Source organism: Myodes glareolus, chromosome 6, assembly GCF_982192425.1.
Source record: "Myodes glareolus chromosome 6, mMyoGla1.1, whole genome shotgun sequence".
Lineage (NCBI taxonomy): Eukaryota > Metazoa > Chordata > Mammalia > Rodentia > Cricetidae > Myodes > Myodes glareolus.
The window spans coordinates 51525890-51551209 of record NC_142031.1 but is presented as its reverse complement, the minus strand read 5'-3'; the positions used below and the strand labels follow the sequence as shown (position 1 = coordinate 51551209).

The following is a 25320-nucleotide window of genomic DNA, read 5'->3' as shown; positions in this document are numbered from 1 at the left end:
AGAGCGCGCCAGCAGGAGCGATGAGATCCTGGCTTGGGTTGTTGCAAGAGGTAGTTTCCTGACTGTTGCCATGCTAACAAAGGTGCTAAAATAGCTGTTTCAGAGACACTTAAAACTGGATAGCCTAGCTATGTCTTCTATTCAAACAGCACTGACTTGGTCCTCTATTGGGGCTGTAGCTTGCTTGTGGCTGTGACTACCCATAAAGGCTACCTCACAATGCTTATACAGTCACTCAATGGACTATCTCTCAGCCAGGGAACTCCCCCAAATCAGTCTGAAGGTGTTTCCTTTAATCACACAACCTGATTCTGTTTAAGCTATAGACTTGTTTGTTTTTCAAGACAGGGTTTCTCTACGTAGCCCTGTAGCCCTGATCTGGAACTCCATCTGTAGACCAGATAGGTAGGCCTTGAATTTAGAAATCCATCTGCCTCTGCTTTCCTAATACTGGGATTAAAAAGGCATGTACCACCACCACCCAGCTAAGCTGTAGATTTATAAACCACATTGCTAAATTTGCAAATAGCCAGGAGCCAGTTTGCCCCCAAATTATCTAGCCCAGTTCTCTAAGTCACAGCGATGTGCTCAGCGTGGCTCTTTGCAGATTATTCTCTGATATGGTATGTGCTCGTGTGCATGTGAATATATCCACGCTCCCACGTGTGCACATGCACGTTCACTTACTGGTGCATGTCTATGGAATCCAGGGAGCAACCTCAAATACCGTCCATCTTGGCTTTTCTGAGGCAGGCTTTCTACCAACCTAAATGTACATTTTCTCCTGGTCTGTCTGGCAAACCAACCCCAGCCATCCTCCCCAGCACTGGGATTCTAAGTGTGCGCCACCACTTTGTCTTTTTTTAAACATGGATTTGTTTTGGCTCCATCTCCGGTCCTCGCTTGCACAGCAAGCTTCTTACCCACTGAACCATGTCTACTGTTCTTTTGATGGTTTTTATACTGAAAAGAACATTGGAGTGGAAAATACATGCAAACCACTATTTGCCTTGCCCTGAGCTTAAAGACTGAGAACAAAGACCCCAGTTACATTATACATGAAGAAGAACTTAGAAATGTCAGCTTGGGGAAGAGTGCTTTTCTCTACCCTCATCCTTAGGAAACATGTCTTAAAAAGAGCAAAAGAAAGCACTACAAGAAGCAAGAAGGAAGCAAGAAGGGAAGAAAGGGAAGAGAAAAGGGAAGGGAGGAAGAAAATAAACAAACCTTTCTTTAGCCCCCAAAGCAAATGTTTTAGACAAGTTGCTCATTTTTCACTATGATATTTAGTACCAAGTTTGTCTGTCTTAGTCTATAGCCAGCCTCAAGGAAGAAATACACAGCAATCAGTATGCTTGTAAGCAGGGACAGATGATGTTTATTGACCACAGCTAATTTCAAGTAAATTAAATAGCACATCACATAGCCTCGTTAAGGGAGACAGTAATTATTTCTTATTTTTTCATGAATATTAGTAAAAGATTGAGTTTCAAATAATCTTAACTATTTATCTCAGAGTTTATGTTGCCTTGACCATGACAACTCTTACAAAGAAAATATTTAGTTGGGGCTTGTTTACAGTTCAGAGATTTAGTCCATCATCATCATAATGTTCCGGAAGCATGACCACATCCAGGAAGACAGGGTTCTGGAGAGGTAACTGAGAGTTCTAGACAGCTGACAGCAGGAAGATAGGGTGGTGCTGAGCCCAGCTTGAGCTTCCAAAACCTGAAAGCCCTCCACCTGTGACACACTTCCTCCAACAAGGCCACACCTGCAGCAACAAGGCCACACCTCCAGTAATGCAACTCTGAGTCGAGGGGAGCCATTTTCATTCAAACCACCACCCCATTAATAACTCAATGAGAGAAACTAGGTTTAGTTAGAGCTACTGCTGTATTATACACTGTGTGAATGAGTTTGTGACAGCGGACAGTCACAAACTCTAGTCCGTAGAGCCACCCTTCTGAAGAACTCTCTTCTCCCCTCTTCCAGTAACTGTTGATTGCTAACTACCCATATATACTCAGAGAGGGATACAGCTGTGTAAGTCCTTTTCCCTCCCCACAGAACACTGGCGGGCTCAGAGTTCAGGAGGGCAACATCCGTGTCATGCCTGGAGGACAGCATTCTTCCATGACATCCATTCCGAAGCTTTTGCCCAGAATGAGGATTCCAGGATGCCTGTGACACAGCAGTGCCCCTCTACTGAGTGACAGGCTTGATTTGGGGAGCACCTACTTTGATGTCTTCACTCAACAATGCCAGGGACACAGTAGGGTTCTCTCCTGAGTAACAAGCTTTGGCTTGGAATAGCAAAGTCTGATAAGTTCTTTTAGTTTTGTTGATCTACAGATCTTCCAAGGGAGAGAAAGATGACTGAATCACAGGATAGGGTGGCTGACATCCTCCTGTAGTTCCCAGCATCCTCCCTGAAGCACCCATCATCTTTTCTGTAACACCCAACACCCTACTCATAGAATCCGAGACCTTCCCTGGAGCACCAAGCATCCTCCATCTAGTACTACCCAGTATCCTCCCTGAGATACCCATCATCCTCCCTGAGATGCCCAGCATCCTCACAGAATAGATACACAGCATCCTCCCTGAGATACCCAGCATCCTCACAGAGTAGACACACAGCATCCTCCTGAGATACCCTGCATCCTCACAGAGTAGATACACAACATCCTCGCTAAGATACCTAGCATGGCCTTACTGTCCTTGGACACATATGAACTGCAATTACATTTTCTTTAGTTTCAGTGTGAGTTCTTTGCTTTGCTCCTTCTCTGTGTATCAGCACTTCCTTTGACTATTCTTGATCACCTTCATGTGCTCAAGGACCCTTGGGCGTCCATAAAGAACAGAGAGCACAGGGTCCCCCACTTTCTTGACCGCTAGGCCTTAACACTACAGACTTCAGAAAAGCCTTAATAGATTAAAAAAAAAAGTTCTTACCTATCCTCCCTACAGGGGACAGTGAGACCACATACTAACAACATATTTGAAGTCATTTTATAGAATGCAAAGTATTATTGTTATTGCTACTGATCCCCAGTGTTAGGAATTATGTATCTGTGTACATGTCTGTATTCCTTTGTGTATTTTAAGTATATGGGGTGCGCATGTGTGCATGTGGAGGTCAGAGGTTCACCTCAGGTATCATTCCTTCCACAGGATACTGTCCTCTTTGTGTTTGTTGAGACAGCTTAGAACTTGATTTATCTAGATTGACTGAGCTCAAGCTGATGGAATCCCCCCATCTCCACTTCCTGAGCACTGGGGTTACAGACATGAGCCATGATGTGCAGATTCCTGATGTGGGCTCTGGGGGTCAGATTCAAGTCCTCTTGCTTGCAAAGCCAGCATTTTACCAACTGAATTATCTCCTAGTCCAGGGGGAGGATGTACTCAGTCTTTCTAAGAAACCAAGGGTGTGCGGGCTAAGTATTCACTGAGAGTCAGGTGTTGTGCCTGTCTGTTGTGACTAGAAGTGAGTCGGGCAGCAGATATTGCAATGATGCAAACAAAGAGTTAAATACCAAACCACAGTCATGAAATCAAGAGCAGAATGTGATGCCTTAGAGCTCATCAAAAACTACAGCTTTTCCTCAACAAAGAGCCCTGCCAAGACATGGAAAGATGAAGTCAAGGGTTGGCACAATATTTGAACATCTTAACCAGGACTGAGTATGTAACACATAGCCAGCTTTTGAAATGCAGCAGTTAAAAAATAATCAGAAAATGGACAAAAGCATGGGCTCACATGTCACTTATGATAACAGATCATGTGATGTTCAGCACCACCATCTATGAGGGAAGCATGGGTGGTTAATCCAAGGAGGTACCCACATACCACCAGAATAGTGAGATAAGTGGCCGTCACACCACACTTGGCAAAGAGACTGATACGCTGAGGGTACGTGACTTGCTATAGCCTCAGAGAAAAATCTTTGAAGTGTTCCCTTAAAACTCAGACTTACAGTTCCTATGTAGCCCACTATAGCCTCTTAGTTACTGACCTGGAATAGTCCCAGAGAAATGAGCACTTATGTTCACCCACTAACTTATCCTCAAATGTCTGCAGCAGCTTCCTTTTGGAGAACCCCACACTAGAATTATGGATGAAGGATGAAGGTCTGACCATGGGACCATGTGCCATGGAATGCTATTCAACCGTGGAAAAGAACACACTGTCAATGATCAAAGCCACCCAGGGAGTCTCCAGAGGAATATGCTAATTAAGAAAAGCTACTCCTAAGGTCAGGTAGTGTGAGACTGTTTAAAACCCCTTCTTAGCAAGCCATCACTCCAGGGTCTCGGGGGCAGAGGTGATGGCAGCCTAGAGCAGAGCTTGCTATAAAAGGGTGAGTGTCCCAGTGTCCCAGTGTATGACTGGTGTTCTGCAGGTTGACGGTGTGAGTGGGCACCCCACCAACACACGCGACAGTGTTATAGAGTTGAACACACTGTTAGCCAGTTGTCTGTCAGCTTTCCACCTCTGTGACAAAATCCTCAGAATCAATAACTTAAAAGACAAAAGGCGGTTTTGACTCCTGGATCTAAGCTCAGCTAAAGCCCAGGAAGAACACTGCTTTAAGCCCCTGGCAGAATGCCAGGCTCAGTGGAGAGAAGCCGGAGGCAGAGCAAGCCGTCAAAGGCCTGGAGCAAAGCAGGAAGGAAGGAGCCAGAGCATCTCAGCTGCCTTCAAGGTCATCATTATCTAAGGATGTCCCTCCAGCACCCAATTCCCAAAGTCTATAGTGCCACACTGAAGACAGTACTTAAGAAAATGTGCACATATATGCACACACACGCGCGCGCGCGCACACACACACACACACACACACACACACACTTCCCGCCCCCTGCAGATACTCAGCAGTCAAACTATGGCCCATACAGAGATACACACGTATGCATTTGAAACTTCAAGGTCTGGGCCATGGCAGAATGACCCAGTGCAACTCTGGGTAGATGATATCCTGTGATTTTTCAAGATGCAAGGAGAGGAAAGGGAAAGTGACACTCAGTAGCATCTCTTCCAGCTACATCTGAATCTTCAATTACGTCAAAACACAAACGGGGAGAATCTGATAACAAAAAACTGGCAAATATCTTAAAGAAAAGCTCACCCAGAATCTCTTCTGGGAGGTGACTGAACAGAGCAAGGGGACAGTCTGGCTATGTTGCTTATTTCTGCTGTGTGCTAAATACTGCACATAGACCTCATCCCAGGATCCGTCAGAAGTTAGCACATAGCATGTGGGGCAGCCAGACCCCTCAGGAAACTCTTTTCACCAATACTCAGCAACTGGGCAAGTTGTAGTGTTATATGATCCTGTCAACTTCCCTGTGAATTCGTACATGGTGGAAGTTATTAGTCAAAGCATGATGTGTAGACATGTGTATGCAAATACGCGAATGTATGTACACACACATACACACACATGAGAAAAGAATCAGGTGTGTGTGTGTGTGTGTGTGTGTGTGTGTGTATTATAGCCAACATTCCATTTGTTGTAGAATGCTGCCCTCTGAGCCAACCAACCTGCGTTTTCATCAAATCACGTGTGCCTACTCGCAAGCGCTCATCACCATCTGCTTTGTGGACTGTTGACATTCCCTCCTTAGAATGAGGGGCTGGAGAAAGTCATTGAGCCTTCTCTTGATTTTCCAGCCTCTCCTCCCAGGCACATGTGAGCAGTTCTGTCCCAATTCTACACGGCCTCAAGGCTACATGAGGTGCTGGCTGGGGAAGCTCATCTGAAGGGAGAGTGCCATATGCCTGGCTCTGTGGCACCCATTGTCAATGCTGGGTGAAGAGGTTCCGCCGTAGTTGCTTTGGGGTCCCCCATGCTCTGCATGCACCGTGAGGACACTCATAGGCTCTTGGACAGGTTAGATTTCTAGGTGACACTGGTGTACACTCAAGTCTGTGAGGCATCTTCTTGATTGTTGATTGCTGCATTAGGACCCAGATCATGCTGGCATTGCCCGCTCTGGGCAGGTAGTCTTGCACTGTGAAAGAAAGCAAGGTGAGCAAGTTATGGAGAACAAGCCAGCGAGTATCCATCTCCCACTGTCTCTGCCCTAGTTCTTGACTCCAGGTTCCAGCCTTGGCTTTCCTTGCGGAGGGGCTGTAAAGTGTGCTTGGGGGGAATCCTTGGACCACCAGAACTAAGACCTACTTACATTTAGCCAGAAGTGTGAGACATATTTACATTAATCACGTTCTATAAGAACAAAACATGATTTTAATCACATCAGATCACTAACACCCAACCCACTAATGTGTACTCCATTGCTTCTTTGCTCTATATTGGTTTACTTCTAAAATATATTTAAATGTATTACTTAGTGTTCTTTATATGACAGAGTCAGTATCTACTTTAATGAAGCGTTGGATGCCGACAAGCCATTTTGGTAATACTCATGTTCTACATATTAGTAACTGTGACCATTTTAAAGGTATTCAGCAGGAGTTAAACATAAATCCACTTCAAGATAAACACTTGGAAGTTGTTTCATAGTTTCAACAAATAAAATGGTTAGAATATTCCTTAAGATTTTACTGCATTCCTTCATCTTAACTGGCAGCCTACCACAACCTGGGGTTAACCTGAGAAGAAAGTCTTAACGAGGAATTAATTATCTAGACCGGGCTGTCCTGTGGCTCCTTCTATGGAGTGGTGTCTGGATTGTTAATGGATATAGGACTACCTACCCTGAATGTGGCACCGTATTATGGGATAGGCCCTGAACCGTGTAAGAGTGGACAGTAATCAAGCTGAGCACACAAAGCGACTAGCAAGCAGCCAGAACAGGTGTGTCCATTTCTCAGCGCTGCTGACTGTGAGGTGATGTGGCGGGCTGCTCCAGTCCCTGCCTTGACTTCCCTGAACTGATGGACCGTAACCCAGGGTTGAAGGTTAAGATAAACTCCTTCTGCCCCTCAGTCGCCTTGGCCAGAGTGTTCCCTCACAGCATGGGGAATAAAACCAGGACATTTGCTTTCTGGTTTTTTTTTTAAAGCAGCAAAGAACGAGCCCTTGCAAAAAATATTTTGGCGGGTGATACCACAGGTCGGTTGACGATCCTCCGAAGAGAGGAGAGCAAAATATAAACGATGCTTCTCCAACTAGCCTCATGCTCCATCATGCCACCTCAGTGCTTTTCAAGCCAATCACAAACAATTCTTTTAGATAGTTTGATTGAAATGTGATAGCTTTATGCTCTTTTCACATTGCAACGTTAATTTAACTTGTTTCCTAAAGGGGTTTTCTGTAAGGACTGACTGATCAGGAACGTGTTGGGATATGGGAGTCAGTGTCCGCATCCCCGCCACAGGATGCCTGTGTGCTTAGCCTGTTAACACCGCCCTCCTCATTACAAACGCAATACAGATACAGCGCATCCCTAGTCACCACATCGCTCATGGAGGATTCTTGTTTTATTGTGAATATCGGCCTCATTAGCCTGTTTTTCTATTCCTCTCTAGAGTGACCACATCTGGTAGAAGAGGAGAAGATGTAGTTACTGAGTCCAGTCCAGCCTTTGTGTTTCTCACGTTGTCAACAAAAGAAAGGCTCCAGCTGGCCCCACAGACATATGGATATTCCAGGAGCCACGTAAAGGTAATGATCTTTTTTGTCTGAAAAACTGTTCATTTAAACAGCGTAAAAGCATGTTTGTGAATGGAGGGTTTTGATTTGCTGAACAAAACACACTCAAATCTCAAGGATCAAACTCAGTGTGAAGTTGCCGCATGTTGCCTGTTGCTAGACCAGGACCTGGAGGGCTCTCTGATCTAATTTTGGCCTTAAGTGGAAGTTTTGTGGTTCCATGGTGCTGGTAACCGTTCTGTCCGCTCGTCACAGACATGCAGCAGCTCCTCGGCACTAACTCCTGAGCAGTTAGATGTTTCTATTTTCACTTCAGTTGGGGGCTTTCACGTTTAAGGGAGGGTGTTTTGATTTAGGAACTCACAGAATGGGGAGGATGTCATAGTCTTTCACTGTTGGTGAATCTTTCTGAACACCACGAGACCCTGCAAGGTGTCCCCTGTCCAGAACTCCAGGTTATGGCTGAGCTTCTTTTGTCAGAAAATGACACACAGTGTAAAGTTCATCTTAGCTGTGTCTAGGCACATAGCTCAGGGGCCCTGACAAGATTCTCTTAGTTGTGTGACCTTCATCAGCATCTACTTTCAGAGCTCCGCCTGTCTACAAATCTTAGGTGACACCCATCAGGCATCAACTCTTCATTTCCTCCCATCAGCCACCATGCCTCCTCCTGTCCCTAGGATTTTGGGCTCTCCAGTCCTGTGCATGAGTAGGGCCATAATGCATCACTCCGTCAGAAACTGCTCTGTTTTGCTTTGTATATTGTCTTTGGTATACTATGCGGTGTGTGTCAGAATTCCCTTTGGAAGGCTGAATGATATTTGAAAATACTCTTATCACTGGATATACCCCTGCTTCTCCATCCTTCATTATCAGGATTGATGGTGCTGTAGCTCAGAGTGGAGAAATACAGGTTAAGGTCATTGTTTTCAACACTTCTGGGTATGTCTGTAAGGGGAAGAATGAATCACATAGATCATATGGTGTTTTTAAATTTGTGAGGAAACTCCACGTTTTTTTGTAGTGAGTATAACATTTTACACTCCTGTGAACACTTTACAGTTCTCAGTTTCCCCGTAGACATCCTAATGAGTATGAGACGGTATATCACTGTAGTTCTTTTGAAAATTTCTATGAAGATTAGCGGTATTGAATATATTTTCATGTACTTATTAGGAAATTGCATTATTTGAACCAAATATAGTGGTTCATGATGGTAATCTAGCAACTGGGGAGACTGAGGCAGGAGGACCACCATCAGTTTGATGTCATCCCAAGTTACAAAGTGAGCTCCAGGTAGGCTTCATCTACAGAATAAGGCCATATTTTAAAAAGTCGAGAAGAAGGAGGAGGAAAAGGAGGAGATGACAGAGAAGGAGTAAGAGGAAGGAGGAGAAAATTCCATATCTTCTTTGGAGAGATAAAAAATTTTTCTTTAATTAGGGCATTTTGCCTTTTAGTTGTAGAAATTCTGTATATGTTGTAAATATTAGTCTTTTATTGGTAAATGAATTTGTAAGAATTTTCTCTCATTTCATGGGTGGCTTTCACTCTGTTGACACTGTCCTGTAAGCTTCAAAATTCTGTGTTTAGAAAAAAAGGATACAGTGGCAACTTCTTCTCTCTTTGTTCCCTGTCCTTTTGGCTTCATGCTCAAGAATCATCAGATCTGGTGATATAAAATGGCTTCTCTACATTGTCCTCAGGGGTTTCCAGTGTCAGATTTATGTTTATGCCATGCTCCTTCCGAAATTGGTTTTATTATAGACTTAAGGTGAGGGTCCAGCTTCATTCCTTTGCATTTGAGTTTCCAGGTTTCCCAGCATCATTTGTGGAAAAGACTGTCCTTCCGATCATGCCTTGGTATTTTGTCATTTGACCTTGTATGAAAGGGTGGTGACCAATTGTCTTCCATGAGTTTTTTTAACCTGGTACCAACATCCCCACCCCACCCACCCCTGCCAACACCACACTGTATCAGTTACAGTGGCGTGCAGAATGTTCATCTTGGCTGCTCATTCGGGATTCCATGTGCATTTCAGATTTTTTTCTTTCAAAAATGCCCCTGAGGTTTTGATAAGGGTCACACTGAATCTGTGAATTGCACGGCTAAGATCCTTAACTGACTACAAACACTCTTTTCACTCTTTCTAGCAATGAGGTTCAGCATGCAATTTGTACATGGATCTGTTGTGACTTTAATTCTTTTCCTCCATCCCGAAAACAATATTTATATTTTATTACCTACTTTTTCTGTAAACAATAAGCCCTTCAAATTCTGGCTTAAAGATGTTCCATTTTTGAGCAGCTCTGTTTGCTTCTGGTAACTGGATGGGGGCTGATGCTGGCTAACACTCCACAGACAATGCCTTTACCATGGCATAGTATTCATCAGAATGGGCCAAAGACTCCCAAACACAGGTGTTTCCAGATCGCAGCGCATTATCTATGACCACGGTCAACACTAACCATGGAGAGAGGCTTAGGTGAAGGGGTAATTGTGTGCACCTGTCAGTTTCTCTCTGCTGAAGTCATAAACTACACAGACTTAACCACACTGCACAGCCACCAATCTCATTGAAGAGAGGTGCCTACTATTCCCACTCAAAGTGCAGAAGGCCCCATGAACTTAACAAGGATCCTAGGGTAGGTGTCATTGGCAGTCGCCTGGGTGTGTATACACCAGCCTGAATAAAGGAACAAAAATGGCTGTCAGAGTTTCAGTTTCAACATCTATCACCAACTGCAGGTGGCCTTTAGATTTCAGACATTACTTGAAGTTCATTTACAGTTTAAGGAAAACATTCAAAAGTTAACCTTAAACTGGGCAGCGTAGCGGACACCTGCAATCCCAGCACTTGGAAGGTAGAGGCAGAAGGACCAGGAATTCAGGCCAATCTGAGCTGTATAGTGACTTCCATGCCTGCCTGGGCTATAGGAAATCTTACCTAAAGAGTTAACTGAAGGCCTGCGATGGGTTCGGACAGCTTCCGGGAAGATGCTAAGGTACAAGCCTCTGCTCGTGGTCTCTGCACCTGCGTGTGAGATTCTCAGCCGTACCAGGCGCTTTCTTGTCACTTGAGATGTAAAATAAATCCATGAGAAACAGAGGAAGGGAAGGTGAGAGCACCAGCTTGGTCCTTGGCTAGATCAGAGGCTCATGCACATCATACGGAGGCAGCAGGAGTTTGTGTGAGATGACGCGCAATGACAATGGCACAGAAGTTACATAGCTTCAGTCACACCCTCTCAGGTGGCGCAAAGAACAGATCAACCTCTCCAAAAATGCATGCATCCTTCCAACCCTAGGAATGACAGGTACTCCAGGCTCTCACCTGCCGGCCCCTCCATCTGCCCTCAGAAAGGGCCATGGAAATGGCATGTCCACCAAGGGCATCTTTTTGTCCTCTCATGTCCCAATTACCACTGCGATTGCTGAGATGCGAACACCTGTGGTGCCCTGCAGCTGGCGCAGACGAAATCCAATTCGCTGCGCCAGGGCCCCAGGAGAAAATTCTTCCCATCTCCATGCTAGAGATATGACTGAAAGCAAAATCAATATCTGTTTCCGGAGACACACGCGGCTTGCATTCTGAATGCAGGCAATTTTAACGGGGCTCAACGTGCCCAGACAGGAAAACGCCGACTCAGCTCCAGATTTATAAATTGGTGTTTCTTTCCCTTGAGTAGGTGGGTTTACAGAGTTAAGCAGTGCCCCTTGCTTTAGTCCTGGTGCTTCCAGCAAACTTTAGCTCAGACGCAGCCCTTCAGAGCCTTCGTTGAGTGTTAAAGGGGCTGTAGCAAGGTCAAACGAGATGAGTTCCGCGAATCGAGTTAACCGCAGAAGGTGATAACAATCGCCAAGCATGTGCTAATGCCCACTGTGGGCCAACCTTGGTATTAAATGTACCGTTCAACTTACTTCATCCACAAAATAGCATCTGAAGTAAAAGTTTACTACCTACATTCGTAATCATGACATAGTAGAGCAAAGTAGTAGACAGAAAGCTTAAAGATCACAGATGTAGAGATGGCCTAGGAGGGATTAGGTATAGGTAGGCATTTTACCTTTGAACTTGTTTCTTTGACCACTGAACCACTCTGCTGGGCTATGCAGTACTGGGTGTTCTGGTGTGTGTGTGTGTGTGTGTGTGTGTGTGTGTGTGTGTGTGTGTGTGTGTCTGTGTGTGTGTCTGTGTGTGTGTCTGTGTGTGTGTGTGTGTGTGTGCACGTGTAACAGAGTGTATGTATGCACAGAGGGCTTGCAAAGCTGCTAAGATGCTGCTAAACCAAGCTGTCTCACTCTGTGGGGTCACGCTGTCAACAACAGCTTCTTGTTCATTTTTGTTTGGGGATATACTTTTTTTCTTTGAACCAGGGTTTCACACTGTAGTTTGTTCGTCTGTCCTGGTACCCACTACGTAGTCCAAAGTGGCTTTGAACCCATGACAGTTCTCCAGCCTCAGCCTCCAGGGTACAAAGATTATGAGTATGTCTAGTTTACCACTCTCATACATTTTTTCCCCCAGGAAACAACTGAATAATTTTGAGTCATGCTCTCAGGATAGCACTAAGTCTTTTTCAACTGTTCGTCATGAGTCACATGTAATTCTTTATAATTCTGGTGACTCCATTTCAATATGATGTTATAAGTATTACGAAGAGTTAAAAGCACATAAACTTGTTTCCATTTTGATTGTCATGAAATTTATCGTAGAAAGTCATGGAAACTTGTCTGTCTCAGGACTTGCTTTTTGAGGTCATGGGCCACCAACCTTCTGGAAAGTAGAACCCCACGTTGCCATTCCAGTCTTCCCTGGAATGTGATAGAAATGACCCTCTATGATATTCCTTTCCTCCCCTTGAGGACAACGAAGCTGCAGTGGGTGTATGGGTGGAAGCAAAGTTGTGAAGTAGGCATGATCACTCATGCCCATCCATCATTGGTGGTAGATGACGAGTTTGGAGAGTCCCGTCCCACAGGGGATTTAGATAACAAAGAAGAGAAGGCGGTGAGCAGCAGAGTGAGGTCCAACTGAGTGAGAGTCCTGTGCTCTGCAGCCAATATTTGCCTCCTTGGGGAGCTGTGAGCCTGGGGGTCCATCCCAGGGAGACCCACATAGTAATGCTAGGGCTTAGAGACACTGTCCCTATTCTTCTCTGATGTGGTGGAGAGAACGCCAGAGTCATTGCAGGCACGTGTCCACAGAGAAGCTGTGCCCTGCAGTCCTTACCCCTGACTGTCAGGATTGGTTGTCTAAGTCACCACGTTTAGTAGGTAGAATCGAGTGCTAAAACTGTCCCTGAGGTCATGGGTATCAATTAATTTGAATATTAATCATGTTGATATTTAGGTTTCATAATAATGAGCACTGGTTGAGTAAGGGTGAGGTACACAGTGCCTGGACCTAACCTTTGCCACAGTGTTAGCTCTGATTCCCCTGGAGGTCACTCTGGGAAGCCCCACACTTGGGAAGGACCTTTAAAAATTACTTAGCCACAAAAGCAAACATGGTATTTGTGGGGAAAATGGATGAAACAGGAAGTTATGATCTTAACCAAAGTATCCTAGGTCCAGAAAGGCAAACATGTTTTCTCTCATATGTGGATGCTGGATTTTAATTTTTATCTGTCAATATGCATATGGAATGGTTGGGTATAGATGTGAAACTAGGAATGGACCCCATGAAGAGAGGGAAGGTCTGGAGACGATGACACAATAGTTGTGACATGGATGGAGTGAGGGCTGGAGAGAAGTCACTGGGCAGGATATTGAAAAGAAGAGAGAACCAATGTGGTGGTTTGAATGACAATGGTTCCCAAAGGGAGTGACACTATTAGAAGGTGTGGCTTTGTTAGAGTAGGTGTGGCCTTGTCGGAGGAAGTGTGTCACTGTGAGGGTGGGCTTTGAGGTCTCCTATGCTCAAGCTATTCCTAGTGTCACAGTCCACTTCCTGTTCCCTGGAAGATGTAGGATTCTCAGCTCCTTCTCCAGCACCATGTCTGCCTGCCTGCCACCATGTCCCACCATGGTGATAATGGGCTGAACCTCTGAGCTGTAAGTGAGCCACCACAATTAAATGTTTTCATTTATTAGCGTGGCTGTGGTCAGGGTGTCTCTTCACAGCAATAGAAACCCTAACTAAGACAACCATAAAAACAAGATATGTATGAGGATTCCACATGAAAGCCTCCCCTGTGCTAATCTAAAATACAGTTCAATTCAAATTAAATAAAATAAAAACATTTAAAAAATAAGAAAAAGTCAAAATGCTACTAAAAGTATAGTAGAAAGGAAAAAAAGAGAAAAATCTCAGAAACCCACCAAAATATCCTAATAAAGAAAAAAGTGCATGAATAAAATTAGATGAATGTGTGGAGAGGAATGAAAGAGGAAAAGGAATGAAGAGAGGTAGCTGAGACACGGATAAAATTCGCGGTGGGAGAAACCTGTCCTTTAGGAAACTGTGGACAAGGAGCTAAGCTAAATACTGACTGTTTTTGTTTTTTACTAGTTTCATATTCTCCCCTTAACAACAGTTCACACCCTCCCCTTGGATTTTAGTTTTTGTTTGACAGGAAGATTGGATACCATCTTTCTGACAGGAACCAACTGTTATTAGTACTTCTGAAGTCTATCCTGCTACAAAGCAAGTGCCATGTTCCATTCTGGGCCTTTTAGTTAAAGCCTCCCTATCTATTATCAATGGTTCCCTCCATGTGGAGTCAACCAAATTGAACTTTCAAAGTTCTGTCCAAAAATAGAAACATATAGCTTGGTTGAGTATAAGAAGCATTGTACAGCACATCTGTCCCGATAAATACTAAGGGAAACACACTCTGTTTCAACCTCTGAAGGACTTATCATGTAGCCGTATTGTCCAGAAGTTTCTAGAATCATCTTTGTTGGGCACATGAGGAACCAGGTGCATAATTTAGTCTTCTTTCACATTTTGGGTATACTCTAATTCACAGGATAAAAACCATACCTCATAAGAAGCCTTCATGGATGCAGAGGCCCATGTAAAACACTCAGGTAGAAGTGAAACTCATCCTGTAATGTATTAACCAGTGGTTAAGTCCGAAGGGGGCATTGCTTTTTGAACACAGATAATATAGAAGAAAGAAGACTGAATCTTCCCTTATCAGAAACACTTTCAAATTAAGAAATGGTGAGATTGGAATGTCACAGACATGGACACACGTGGTGAGATATGACCTGAGTGTTGTGGCAGTAATCACAGCACATGCTTGGTGGAGGGCAGATGAAGAGGTTAAGGCCATCCTTAACTATATAGTAAGTTAGAGGCTATCCTGGGCTACATGTGACCCAATCCTCTCAAACAAAACAAGATCAATAAAAGTTAAATTTGACAGGAAGATTAACTGGAAATGGGCAGAGGGTTTAGAAGACATTCAGACATCACATCAGGAAACACGCTCATGCTACTGTAGTGGGCTTTGAGGCCCAGCTCTGACTGCCTGTTCACGGACAACCATCTCACGGGTGGCAGTGCTGTGAGTGAGACCATGGCACAGCCACTTGAAACATCACACAACTCAGGGACAGCCTGCCCTGCATAGCCGCTCTGCCTCAGTTGCCTGTGCAGAGTCTGCACACGGAGGACACAGACCCATCTAGATGTCCCCTATGTTCAGTGCAGTTACTCAACTTCCTCTTCTGTATGACAGTCATAATCATCATGTTTATACCTCTGGGGGCTACGGTAAGGGCTGAATGGGTTTTAGTGGCCCTTGTCACGTGGTAAGCCTAGTAGGAGTGAGGCTGTACTTGTGACATTTATTGACGTTTTACTGGTAAGAGCAGCGTTTGGGAAATATCATAAGTTTTCATCTGTGTAAGAAATTGTGCTGCATTTATCTCGTGGGAAACTAGGAGATTTTAATGAGCATGATTATATGAACCTAACCAATCATCTCAAGGTACAACGTTACACAAAACACTACAGGATATAAAAATGTGTGTGTAGTCTCACTGTGCGTGCTTTTAAAACACCTCTGTCTGTGGTTTGCAAGGGAAAGTAGGGCCACACGGGAAGGAAATGGGAAAGGCTCCCTTAAAGGGAAGAGATTTCTTTGTGTGGCCTATGTTCACAGACTATGGTGTTATGTATGCCTGTGTTTCTCCTTCCTTAGAAGTAATAATCAAGTTAATATTCATTGCAGAGAAACTCTGCAAGCCAGCATAATGAAAGCACCCAAAGACATAAGCTGATAATAGCCCTGTGAAGTAGAGTCCCACCAAGGTAATGATATGTTCCCCAGACATACCAGCAGGGACACCCCAGGACAGAAGGCTGGAGCAGAATGCAACAGGGGTGCCGTGCTGTCTGCACAAAGCACAGAGACGGTTGGCCTGATATGAAATGTCCTTTTGTATATGGTGTATATGTGTTGTTTTATTGGTTAATGAATAAAACTATTCCAGCCAATGGCTTAGCAGAGCAAAACCTGGAGGGAAATCCAAACAGAGATATAGAGAGAAAGCATATAGGGTCAAGGAGATGCCGTGTAGCTGCCGAAGGAGAAGTATGCCAGAACCTTACCACCAGTAAGCCACAGCCCCGTGGCTACACACAGATGAATAGAAATTGGTTAATTCAGGATGTAAGAGCTAGCAAGAAATATACCCGAGTCATTGGCCGAAGGGCGTTGTGATTAATACAGTTTTTGTGTGGAGATCGGGCGACTGGGAAACGAAAGAGCAGTCTCTTTTTACATTGGTCCTCTGAGAGAACAGGGCTCCCACAGACACCCACACATTCCAAATGCATGTAGGGTGGGCATGAAGACAGGGTGCTCTCCCGAGATGAGCAAGGGTACTTGATGAGATTATAGCACAGGTTTGGGAAGAGGCAGCAAGCATAATGCATCCCTAGGCAAGGGGACAAGTAGGGCATTTCCTTCTCAAACACTGCTTTCAAATGCTGTGTGTGCCCTCTCAAGGACTCATGAGGCACAGAATAGGAGGTCTCGGTCCACAAAATAGGTTCTCTTCCTTCTCTTTCCAGCGTGGTGTGTTGTGAGCTGCTGGGTAGTTCTGAGGATGATCTGTAAATTATTCAGCTCTTCCGCACATTTCCTTTGCGTCACTCGGTATGCTCCTCTCCCAGGCACTCTACCAGCAGGCACCAGGGCCTAGACCTGCTTCTTCACTACCTTGGAGAGCAGGCTACACCCAGGCAGCACAGCCCTGCCTGCTGGAAGCCTGCTTCAGAGCCCACGCTCTCCACAGAGTGACGGATGAGGCTCATCTCCCATCGTTTCATGGGAGAGTCATAAGCAGAACTCTCATTAGTGCTAATGGCAGCTTCTTACATAAATTTTATAGGGCAGGGAGGTGGGAGGCGAGCCACACCCATTCTTCATGGGTTTTCTTACCGCAGGCTTCATTCCTCTAGTCTGGAACTGGCTTCTGTGTGTTATCGGGTACCATGCACTTGAACTGCCAACTCTCCTTACTACACAGAGATGGACGGTAAGCAACGCTCTGTGCTCACGTGTTCAAACACCTCCTACTTGTGCCATCCGCCTGGCAGGCACAGATATCCAATTAGTGCAACCGAGCCAACAAAGCCCCATGTGTTGCTTGTACCTGCTGTGAATGTCACTCTGCTCAGTGATAATGGGGCCTGGTCCCAAAATAGAGGGAGGGAGTAGAGGGCCAGGAAGACAGAGTCCTCGGTGAGAACTAAAGTATTTTTAAAGTGACTACAGACACCAGCCCTTTTTGAAGAGAGAGCCAGCCTGTGAAGCCAGTGTGAGCTCAGAAGGAAGAGGCTAGGTATATCCATAAACCAGTCTCTGTCCTCTCTGGGAACAAGAGGAAGAGGTTTGATACACTCCTGTTGACTCGTATCCATTCTTATATATATATATATATATATATATATATATATATATACACACACACACACAAATATAATCAGTCTCTTGGCACCAAAATGATGGTGTATGTCTTCATCTCTATCATAAGTACCTTCAGCTGTCAACTTGACCCAAACCTTCAGTCACCTGGAAAGAGGAACCACCAACTGAGGAATTACCTCTATCAGATTGGCCTGCTGCCATATATTTGTCTGACATTTTCTTGATTGTTGATTTGTATGGGAGGGCAATGGGTGGGGACACTAGCTGAGCAGGTGGGTCTGGGGTGTATAAGAGGTAGAGCTGGGTATGATCCTGGAAGCAATCCAGAATCCTTCCTCTCTGGCATCTGCTTCAGTTCCTGCCTGGAGTTTCTGTCTTGGGTTATCTTCATGATGAGCTTTAACCTGTAAGTAAACAACTCTCCAAATTATTTTGGGCTTGATGTTTATTGAAACAAACCAGAACACTCCCCAATCAATAAATAAAATACCCCCTCAGCCTACACGGGACCTCATCTTGAACAAAGATGACATGTAAATCAGTGTGTGTTCCTGGACGTTCAACTGTTAAGACTGTGGCACACACAACTCACGCCTACGCCCACACACATCTCCCGGTACTGACTGACGTGGTGCAGGACTCTGTAGCTATGATTGACATGTAGGGGGAAGAGCCAAAGATGCCCTTTGTGAGCATTCTTTCAGGTGGAGACAGAGGACAATCCATGACCTGAGCACATCCCTGGAGCCAGGGTCAGGCAGAGCTCAAAGTACAGCCCTGCCATTTGCAGGGTAAAGAGGGTTAGGATGGCCTCCATGGCTGCACATGGAGGATAAAGGAACAGAAGCTGTGGTGGGTATGGCTTAGAAGGACCCTGCACACCACATAGATAGACCATCATACCCAATCGATAGAATGTAAACTAAGGGTGCTTTATCATACTGTGAAACTTGGAACATGTGTGTTATCTCACGTGACCCTCAAGTACCTGGCGTGCGGGCAGTCGTGGGGAGGTCAGACACCTCAAAGATAGAGGTCGGCGGCAGAGGTATGCTCAGGATGGGACTTGGGCTCTGACAGCCAGGCTCTTAGCTGGGTGACCATCCAGAGGCCAGAGTGGTGGGAAGAGCATGGAGGGAACAGACAGAAGTGTTCCTCAGCAGAGGAGGGCCGCCACCTGCAGGTCCAGTGATCCTTCGCACCAGCCCTGCACTAGGGCTTATTTGCTGTGCCTTTCTTCCTGATGAAACAGCCGCACAGTTTCCAGGGACTACGAGGAAAGAGAACAGACTTGAGTGTGTCTGGGAAAAGAGCCAGGCCGGGGGGCAGCAAAGGTTTTCAAGCAGGCACCTGGGTGGCAGGAAGCACCCGAGACTCATGTGAGGCAGGTGTGGTCTTCTGGTATCTCCTAGCCTCAGCCTAGTGAAGGTGCAGTAGAAAGTAAGATGGGAGTGGGGGTGGGGGATTGTACCCTGCAGGAAAACTGAGACCAGAAACTATTCCGGAAGTTCACAGACCATCACAACAACCTTGAAACTAGCGTGACCAGGATGGGGGCCTGAGGGCCCCCAAAAAGGCAGTAGGTTCAGTGCAGGACACACTGGACCTTGTGGGGTTGCTCAAAAGCTTGTTGAGGTCAGAGTGTGTGAGAGAGAAAGCTAAAAACAAGGAGGATAGTGTCCTGGGGACACTCAAGTCTGTGGAGACACGTGTGGCGTCTCAGTGACAGGGGTGAGGAGCAGAGGAGTCAAGGAATCCAGACTCTGGAGGGGCCGTTGAAGGGGAGATAGAAATCCCACAGGCCACTGTAGCAGGTTGTTTAATAGCGGTCACTGTGAGCTAGGAGCTGAAATCCCCACGGAAGATTTTAGGGGAGGCACAAAGATCAGCTGTGAGGTTCAAGTGAGCAGAGTCAAAGCTGCAGGGAGGACGGGCTGCAATCCGGTAACAACATTCCCTTCCAGTTTGTGCCCCGGTGTCAGGCCTGCCAAGGGTTATGAAGAGATGCTCAGGAGGCCAAGAAGGTGGACACAAAGAGAGGGCCCCTAAGAGCCGTCCAGATGTATCACTGCTAATTCAAGAGAGGGTGAGAATTGCTAGTAGGATAGAGGCAGGAGAAGGCAGAGCTGCTGACCTGAGAACACTGAGCCTGGGCTAGTAGCAGATGACAAGGCGGGTGTCAGCTGGGAGCTGGGCAGAGAGATGAAAGCCACCAGCCTGGAGCAACGGATGGAGCCAGGCCAGGACTGCTGAGGCTGGGTCAGGCCCTGAGTGGTGTTCCAAAGCCCTTTCTTCATTTATGCCAAGTATCCATAAGAAAATAATGAGCAATTTCATGGTATTTCTGTTGTCATTTATCCTTCATTAAAGATAATGTACCAGCAGTGTTTCTGGGAGAGACGCCTGTGACTAAATTTAAAATCTGTGGCATTGCCAGTTGAACTACCGAAATAATACTTAAAATGTGACCTAAATCAGACAGGTTACTTTTCAGACATGAACCATTTTCGGTGTTTTTCCAAGCTTAGTACCAGGATGAAAGGCTATCCCTGACCTCAAAAACAAAGCTCTACCTATGACACTAGTTTCATAAGTGAGCTGGAGGCGTTGAGAGGAGTTGTGCCACACAATTTCTTCATGACAGCTCCAGTGCAGAATATCTGAAGAAAGAAGCTTTCGCAGCCACAGAGCATTGAGTTCGAAGCCCTGTTGTGCTGGCTAAACAGGCAGCAGTTGGCCACACCAGGCTGCACAGAAAATGTCTGACTTCAAACCATCTGCTAAGTCAGATGTGAGTTCTGGGATTATAGTCATGCAAAAGCCCAAGCCCAGGGCCGAGGCAGGAAATACACTGTAGTTTGAGCTAATATAACAAGTCTCTGTCGAGAAAAGAAAATCTGCTTAAACTACAGACATATAGGGAAAGCTCAGCCTTGGAGAAAACCTCCAAGGAAGCCAGGGTTCCTAAGGAGGAAGCAGCCAAGATACACCATGACCAGCAGATGGGCAAATGGGTGCTACGGAGGCAATGAGACACCTGAACACTCTTTGCCCATGGTTAGAAGGGTTTCCTCATTTGGTAAATAACAAGGGATGCCTTTTTAAGTAGAATGCTCAGTTCACATTCAGATCCAAGGCACCCTGCAGTGTCTTTTTTAATTAATAATTTTTAATATGATCTTTTCTCATTTCATATAGATATCCCCATTCCCACTCCCTCCCCTCCTCCTACCCCATCTTCCCCCCCACCAACCACTCCTCAGAAAAGATAAGGTTTCCCATGGGAAGTCAACAAAGTCTGACACTTGACTTCAAGGCAAATCAAGGCCCTCCCACCTATATCTAGGCTAAGCAAGGCATCCCTTCAAAGATAATTTTCTCCACGATGCCAGTTCTAGAACTAGGGATAAATCCTGGTCCCACTGCCAGTGGCCCCAGAGACTGCCCAAGCCTCACAACATTCAGTGGGCCTAGTTTAGTCCTGTTCAGGCTCCCCAACTCAGTCCATAGTCAGTGAACTCCCGCTAGCTCAGGTCCGCTGTTTCTGTGGGTATCTCCATCATGGTCTTGACCTCCACTGGGCTGAGCTACCCTGCAATGGCTTGAACTATGCTCTGGAGACTTCCTGATGTTACTCCTCCCTTCCTGCAGCTAAACTTCCACAGGGAGTATATTTGGAGAGAGGCGAACTGCTTCCGGAAGGTCTGGCTGCCTTCAGGTAACCCTAAAAATATAATCAAAAGCAGAGTATAGGAACTTCACAGTCTCCAATGTCTTCCAATTGTAAATCCAGGCCACACAGTTCAGTTCCCAGCTTTCTCCAAAGCCCAATTCAATGCAAAATACAGAGTAATCAGAACAAATCCACCTATCCTCCCAACAGAAGATTTCTATCACCTACTATATGAGACCATGGAAGGGGCAAACCCCAGTTATTTCTAGTTGTCTATGTGTAGTTTATAAATAGATAGAACTTTCCAGAAAGGGCAACCTAGGGCAACCCACAGTTTTTCACCAAGCCTGCTTGCCTCCCTTGTCTGGTCTTATTCCTCTGTTTCCAAGCATGTTGGTTACGATGGTGATGGTGTCATCAGGAAACATTTTAAATGTAATAGGAATCAGTTACTATCAAGAGATTTTGCCTGATATATGATTGCTGAAGCAGAGAAGGACTCGGTCCCTGAGTCCAAACACTTTTACTTTAGATGTGCAAGTAATAGGCCTCCAACCAGCCTGTTGTAAACATTTACAGCTCAGGATTTCACTGACCATGGAATATCATAATACTTTTTCTAAAAGATCACATTTATAATTCTCTAAAAGGAAGCCAGGTGGCTTCTTAAAATAAAACCATATTTCAATTCTCCAGAAAAATGTTGGATTTCCAACTTGAAAGAACTATAGATTTAAAAAAAAAACCACTTTCATTTATTTGGATTTCCTGAATGAATGGTCCTCACATTTGTTAGTGCAAAAGCCTGTGTCAGGTCACTTGTGGTTCAGGAAGATGCCTGAGTTTGTTCAAGTTCTCATCTGCAGCAACTATGGCCATCACCAACTCCAAGGGAGATGAATTACTCTTAGATCACCAAGAGGCGAAGACTGAGACCTCTGTAGAGTCTTTGTGCCTCTCTATCCCATAGCCAGGGAGACACTCTGGGGAAATGCCTGTTCTAGACCAGTTGTATGTGCACATCAGGTATTGCATGCATGTGAAACTTTAGCACCTGCCAAGAACCCAGAAGAGACACACCCCACTGTGCACACAGCCCACTGTCAAATGCTAAGGATGGACCCCTGGTTCATATACACACAGGCCAATGCCCACTGATGAAGATTAACCCTTTGCTCCTAAGCACGCAGTTCACGATAGCTGGCTAATCAGGATGCCAGGGCAGAGAAATTAAATTGAAACAGTGGCACAGGCCTATCATTGGCTACCCTCAGTGCACTCCAGGTAGGTTCCTCTAGAAGAATGTGGCTGCAGCTGTCCCCACATGTAGCAAACACCTCCACCCCATTACACACACACATACACACACCACAAATATACAGCTAACACATTGCAAAAAAGTTCCTCCATGCAGAGATCATGCTCCATAGGAATACAGCCACAGGTGTCTTCATACAGAGCTAATAGACTGTCATCTTCTTATTGCTAGAGTCTGCATCATCTTACCCACTTCTCTGTATGAACCACAGTCACCCGGTCTTATTCTATGACACTTGTACATGTAGCAGCCATTCTACCTGGTACAGCCCTCCGTGTTCCCCCTTCAACCCTTATGACCCTGGCCATTCTCTACTGCACAAGCTCCGGAGGCCTCAATACTCCGGTATCGATACATCAATTTCCATCAAAGTGCCCATCTTCATTAAGAACTTTCTGCCAGCTGAGCCAGGTGGTGGCAGCGCATGCCTTTAATCCCAGCACTCAAGGAGGCAAAGGCAGGAGGATCTCTGTGAGTTTGAAGTCAACCAGGTCTACAGAGTAAGTTTCAGGACAGCTCGAGATACACAGGGAAACTCTCTCTGACAAACCACCACCACCAACAAAACAAAAAACAAAACCAAAAGAACTTTGTCTGGTTTTGATGGGTAGAGAACTTGTGACCCTCCCTTGATTCAAGGTCACATCCATTCTTTATCATCTATCGTATTCGTTATGAACAATTCACATTTTCCCATGTTTAATTTGACTTTGGACATTCCCTCAAAGGACAAACTTTCTGTATTCAGGCAGTCAAGAGGTCAAGGTTCTGGCTAGTTGGCTAATTTGTTGAGCTAAAGATACATCTGTAGAATTCAGCAAAGTCATACATAGAATTATCCTGCAGTTTTCTTGGTAAGCTTGAAGCTTAAATGCTACAATTTGTGGGAGAAAGTATTGTGAAGCACAAAGCGGTTCTTAATTATCATTGGCATCAAGGGAGACAGGCGGTGAGTCTCTGTGGATCAGCAGGGCTTGCTGGCTGTCTTCTGAGTGCCGTGGCTGGAAACAGAGAACAAGGTTGTCAAAGAGGAACTTGGGAGGCACAGAGTACAATATCAGTGGGACGGTGTTTGCAGGTTACTAAGCCATTTTGGTCCAGGGTGTCTGGTCATGATGAAAGGAACGTCTAATACAAACAGGGTCTAGGATGTCAAGGAAGCCTTTGGGAGGAATGTTCCTGAACACAGTTATGAAGTGAAAGGGGTTTCATCGAGAGAAAAGATGGAGAAGTGTGTACTAGCAGGTTGAGTGTGGGAGGAGGGTATGCAGTGTAAAGAGACAGTCCACAGGAGACCAAGCCAGAGATAAAATAAAGCCTCGCTATCACCAGACTCAAGGATTCTCTGAAGGCTACAAGAACAAGATGAAAATAACGCTAAGCAAACAAGCAGCATCCTCTCACTTAGGGCAGGTGGTCCAGCATGAGAGGGTGGTTGAAGGAGACCGTCTGCTGGTGGGTGACAACTGAGAATATAGTCGCCCATTCCAGGACTCGCAGCGTGCCCTGACATGGAGTGGCAGGCAGGACAGTAGAAATGGGTCGACTGAAAGATGCCAGACAGCCCACACTGACAGACTGACAGACCACTGGGAGAGGGTGGGAAAAGGACGGTGGTGTGATAGAGGTAGATCAAGGGAAGATCAAGCTTCTCTCTTTGCAGTTGGGTCTGATGGTGCCATTCACAAATGTGGGCAGAAAGGTGAGATAGCAAAGCAGCCGAGCAAGGAAGCACTCTGGCCAAAAATGTGAGCCCAGGATACAGCATTCATTTTAAGTTTAAATTATATCTCCAAGCTCAAACTTGGGTGACGAAAGAAGGCATGCTTCCTCCCAGTAAATCTGCAACAGTTCACATTTCCGGGTATTCACAAGATGCCAAGTCACCAGATACAACTTTCAGGGTGAAACAGAGCATCTGACGTTTTAGCATACAGTGTTGACAGGAGCATTCTCTTCTGAGTTTCCCGTCAGAGACCATGCGACTTATTAAGCTTAATAATTAATAATCAGAATATAATAATTATAATAAACAAAATTAATAATCATTGGGAAGTACAATGAGAAAAATTAAATGAGTTAGTTATGGTATAAAGCTAGTTACAATCCAGAAGAATGCAGACCAGAACATAGGGCTCCTGACACTCTCCCTGACTGTTCTGTTTCCCTAGTTAGGTCTGGCAGTGCAAAGGTGGGTATTTGTCAGCAGTGAGATGACACCCTTTTCTGGGAGAATTCCTCAGAAGATCACCGCTAGCACACAGGACCCCTCCTCTCTGGGCTGCTGGGAACATGCATAGCGTCCCTTAATCATTTCTAGCAGGGACAAGATAGCCAGGGACTGGGTTTGCTGCTTAGTAGCATCCCTATTAGAAGAAGAAGACACAAAAGCAGACCTTTTTAGCAAGATGGGATTTGGATCTTAAAGGCTGACTTCTGGTGTCATCCTCAAATATTGAAAAAATTAGGCCCCTTTCCTCTTGCTGAAAAAAAAGCCGAGTGCGTGTTGTGTGGAACATGGCCAGACTCCTCCTGAGGCTCTTCTGTCTGCCTGTAATGTGGGTGTCGGCTTGCAGGCAACTGGGCGACTCACTTAGAATTCTGGCCAGCTGCTTTCCTGCATAATACGAGTAAGTCACGTGACTTTTCTAGTACTCCTCTTTTTGTTTGAAAATGGAGGCTAAGCAGATCTGACATGGTGCTGGTCTGGGGTGTCTCCTTAGCCACAATTTCATGTATGTTAATTACTGCTATATAAACTGGGGAGGTGCTTGCCAGGCAAACATGGCATATTCAAACATGAGTTTAAT

At 45.3% G+C, this 25320-nt stretch overlaps 1 protein-coding gene across 19 annotated transcripts in view; it reads left to right on the top strand.

Moving 5' to 3' along the window:
• The window catches only part of Myt1l (myelin transcription factor 1 like), a 393213-nt gene that overhangs the window by 192858 nt on the left and 175035 nt on the right, over positions 1–25320 (top strand). For all 19 annotated transcript variants that reach the window (XM_085690815.2, XM_085690818.2, XM_085690817.2 and 16 more), the window contains exon 4: positions 7505–7640. The gene's annotated coding sequence lies outside the window, so the exon portion shown is untranslated. The remainder of the gene's footprint in view (positions 1–7504; positions 7641–25320) is intronic.